The sequence below is a fragment of the Triticum dicoccoides genome, chromosome 6B, assembly GCF_002162155.2.
Source record: "Triticum dicoccoides isolate Atlit2015 ecotype Zavitan chromosome 6B, WEW_v2.0, whole genome shotgun sequence".
Lineage (NCBI taxonomy): Eukaryota > Viridiplantae > Streptophyta > Magnoliopsida > Poales > Poaceae > Triticum > Triticum dicoccoides.
This window is the reverse complement of record NC_041391.1, coordinates 136,131,073-136,135,695: the sequence shown is the minus strand read 5'-3', so window position 1 is coordinate 136,135,695 and position 4,623 is coordinate 136,131,073. Positions and strand designations below refer to the sequence as shown.

At 42.8% G+C, this 4,623-nt stretch overlaps 1 pseudogene; it reads left to right on the top strand.

Annotated features, from left to right (window-relative positions):
- The first annotated feature begins 655 nt into the window (after window positions 1-655).
- LOC119326011 lies at window positions 656-2,379 on the top strand (annotated as a pseudogene).
- The last annotated feature ends 2,244 nt before the right edge of the window (window positions 2,380-4,623 follow it).

The following is a 4,623-nucleotide window of genomic DNA, read 5'->3' as shown; positions in this document are numbered from 1 at the left end:
CGGATCATCTAGTGAACTTAAAGAGAGGAAGAAAGTAATTATTGGACTTGAAGTAGTAGTCAAGGAAGTTGTGTCTTCATTGAAGCGTGTAAATTTTTTGTCTTCCTGTTTGGATGAGTTCTCCTGGTGAGGAACTGATGAATTATATGCCCAAAGTACTGTTTAATAAAGTAGCTGAGTAGTGAAGCTTTTAGCTCAATGAACGCAGATGAATTTGTGTTAAAAGATTTGGGAAGATAAGTTTTAAGGGTTCTGTTATGAACCCTTTTTTTACTCCTCATATTTGTTTACTCGAGTGAACAACAATATAGATATATAGGAAATATAAAGAAGAGAGCAAAAGCAGAAACATCATGAGAATCTTAAAATATGAGACAGTGGTCACGTCAACCAAATATCCAAATACCAAACAAATTCAAAATATCCAACAGAATTGCATGATGCATGCTTGTACGAACACCACCCAATCCCATGTACTCCGAGTAAAAGGCATGATGCACCCGCCCAGCAAATCGAATCCCAGCCGCGCCGAGCTCCAAATCGAATCTAAAATCCCCCAATCCAGCACCACCGTCCACCGTCCTCCCGTCGCTGGACGCGCCCGTGGTTGGTCGTCGCCGGCGCGCGCCCGGACTCACCGTCGCTGCAGGAAGAAGCGAGCGACACCACCCAGTCTAGTGTCTCCTCCGTCCGCCCTCCTCCCACCAGGACAGGACTTGTTCGTTGCCTCCCGCATTCACCGCCGCTGCAGAAATTAGACGGCGACAATGTCACGCCTTCAGGTCCGCTCTTTCTCCAGCCCCGTTTCCTCACGCGCCAACGATCTGCTGACCGAACTCCACGGCCATCTGGGCTTCGGGACGCTCAGGCCAGAGCTCGCGCACCAACTGTTCGACGAAATGCTGCGCCAACCTGTCCCAGTATCAGCGCGTGCACTCAACGGCTTATTTGCTGCCCTCGCATGTGCGCCGCCCTCCGCCGCCTGCACCGACGGCCCTGTCCTCGCCATCCATCTTTTCAACCGCATGGCCCGAGCAGGCTGCCGCAGGGTGATAGCACTCACCAGTCACACCTACAGCATACTAATTGAATGTTGCTGCCGCACGCGCCGTCCGGACCTAGGGCCTTCCTTCTTCACTCACCTTCTCAAGACAGGCGTCACGGCAGACATCGTAATCTATAGTGGCTTATTCAAGTGCCTCTGCGACTTGAAGTGCACAGAGGAGGCTTTGGATATGCTGCTCCACAGAATGCCGAACGACGTAAGTGATGCCATCTCCTACTCAGTAATTCTCAAGAGTCTTTGCGACAACGGGAGGAGCCAGCTTGCGCTTGACGTGCTCCATATAATGACCAAAAAAGGTGCTGACTACTCCCCGGATGTGTTTGCATACAACATGGTAATCGATGGCTTCTTTAAGGAAGGTGAAGTAAGCAAAGCATGCGATCTGTTCCATGAAATGATACAACAGGGGGTTGTGCCCGATGTGGCGATGTATACCTCCATTATCAATGCGCTATGCAAAGCAAGAGCAATGGACAAGGCAGAGGTGGTTCTTCGATCAATGGTTCATAATGGTGTCCAACCAGATGTTGTGACATATACTATCCTGATCCAAGGATATTCAACTTTGAGACAGTTGAAAGAAGTCGCTAGGTTGTTGAAAGTGATGAGAAGCCAAGGTGTTATGCCAAGCGTTGTTACCTACAACTCACTCATGACCTGCCTTTGCAAGAATGGAAGATTCAAGGAAGCTGTAGAAATTTTTTATTCAATGGCTGTGAAGGGCCTAAAACCTAATGTCATCTCATACTCTATAATACTCCATGGATACGCTAAAGAAGGATCCCTTGTTGCCATGATTGATCTCTATCAGTTGATGGCAGCAGAAGGGGTCATACCTGACCTCCATTGTTTCAACATACTAATTGCTGCATATGCTGAATATGGAATGATGGATGTGGCTATGCTTTTCTTCGAAGACATGTTGAAGCAGGGGGTGAACCCTAATGAAGTCACAATTTTTGTCTGTGATAGCTGGATTATGCAAAATGGGCAGGATGGATGATGCTACGGAAAAATTCAGTGAGATGATTGATAGGGGAGTACCACCTGACAAAACTGTTTACATGTGCATGATTGAGGGTTATTTTAAACATGGAGATTCCGTGAAAGCCAAGGAGTTTATTACCAAAATGAAGAAGGATACATAGGCATCGGAATCGGAAGGATAATTGAGGAACGCATCATCTTTTACTTGGTTATCCTACTATGTTCACTTCAATGATCGATGGATATTGCTTATCGCCAAGATGGAGAAAGCATTTAGAGTACTTGATGCTATGACTAGTTTCTTTAGTCAGAACTTGTAACTTATCATGGTTATGCTCTCATTGTCTTGATATGCTCTATATGCGTTGTTATTCTGATTGCTCCAACGTGCAGTAGAATTTGAGAAGTGTGAATTAAGCATTATGGGTTTTAATTGCTGTTTATTGGTAGTTGGGTGGATTGTCTGATTCAAATTTTCTCGACGCACTACAATATTTAGGTGTTACATGCATAATACCTTCTGTCCAAGAGCGCTCTTCAAACTTCATACATGATAGAAAACTATCTATGATACGTTTCAACTAAGAGTTATTGCTGTCTTTCGTGGGGAAAGAGAAGAATTTCACTTTTTTGCCATAAATAACTGTGCGTTCAAGTTCAACACTGCAATTGGTGATTGATCATGAAGCTTTAGTATTGGGCCAAATGTTTTCTATGAAGATACTGTTAGTTGGGTGCTTCCTTGTAGCACCTTCATCATGATGATACTGCTATTAGCCATTAGGCTTATGGTAGCAGTTATCATTTCAGTTTAAGTTACACATACTTCCCTTATGTGTTTTACTCTTGATGTGAGATATCCAGACCTGGCTGTGAACACTAAGCACTCTACTAGTGATCAGGCTAGTGCTTTAGATGGGCATTTGTACCAACAAAATAAAAGAAATGACTAGAAGTAGGAAACATGTGTCATTCAGCCCATGCATTGAACTTGCTTCGCTTTTTCTTATTTCTTCTGCCAGCTATAACTTTTGAGATAAACATATTACCCAACACAAACTTCACTTTGTAAATGTACAACCATTTGGTTCGGCACCGGTTTTGTTTCACATTTCCTAAATAGCTCTGTGGAGCATTCATATGTGCTCTGTACACCAAAATGTTGTTTGGTATCTTTTCGTTCTTTTTTTCAGAAATGGGATCATTTCATTCATTCTGTTCTATTTTGCATGAGACAACATGCTTTCCGCCACATATTTTCTTTTGTACGGAGCTTTTGCCCACATGTTATGACTCATTAGTTCTTGAAACTCTGCAAGAAGTGACCGATGCTGAGTTATTTATTTTATTTATATTGTTGGTGCTGTGGCATATACCTCTTGATGTCATCGTCCTCATCGGCAACTGCTCGAGTAACCGACTGGATCGACACCTGAGGGAGCAATCCTTTCCCGAAAATGGCGAACAGCTCCACCGCCATATTTTTCCTAGCATTAATGGTTTTTTGCCCACATCTCTGCATACAATCTCTTCTGCCTGATATATTTAGCAGGATGTACTGATAACCTGTTGTTATTTTTTCATTTATGGACCAAGGGTGTGGTGCAGACTTAAGGCCACTACATTTGATCATCTATACAAGCTATAACTCTCTCGTTGCTTCTTCAGTTGATTACCGAGGCTTCTCGCGTCACTCCCTCGGCGCCAACTCCACACGGTCATCATATAATGGCATAAATCTCTGCATGGTGGATTGGTTGTAAGAATTCTTCCATCTCCTTTGACTTCTGTTATAAAAATGTAGTTTGCCTGGCTTTATTGGAATGCCTTCGTCTGATAGTGCAGTTGGATGGAACTGCACAACCTTGGCGTTGCAAAATAAGGGTGTTGAAGTATGTAAAGCATTTATATCGCAGGGGAAAGGTGTGACAACTCCCGGGTGCAGGAGCACCCACAAGTTACACATAACTTTGGAGCAGTAATTTTGTTTTTTTTTTTTGTGAGGGATCCACGAATGTTTCTTGATGCTAAAACTTTGCATGAACGTTGAATGTTTGATCATATTTGATCCCCCAAGTTTCAGATTTTTTCGATTATTTTTTCATATCGTTTTGAATTTACTGTTCATGAGGGTACCCCTGCACCCGGGAGCTGAAAGTCTAGTCTCATATCGCAAACGTTTATTGAAGTGTAGACTTTAGACTTGAGCATACCTGCAAGGTTTTTGATTAAGATTTCAATTATGTAACTAATACAATAATTGTATAGGAAGAAATTGGTCACTGATAATGAAGGTTTAGTATTGGGTAACATGGCAACTGAAGTTATTGTTAGGTGGGTGCTTCCTGGTATGCCTGTATGCTGTATGTATAGTTTCTGTTTGAGACAGGCATACTTTCCTCGTGTGTTTCACAACTGATGATCGATTTCAGTTTCATTTAGGCAAATGGTTTAGATGGGAACTTGGACCAACAAAGTAAAGAGGATTAGAGGAGGACCAATATTACCGATAACCTGTTGTTATTCCATTTGGCCAATGCAATGAACTTGCTCTGTTTTGTTCTTTTTGT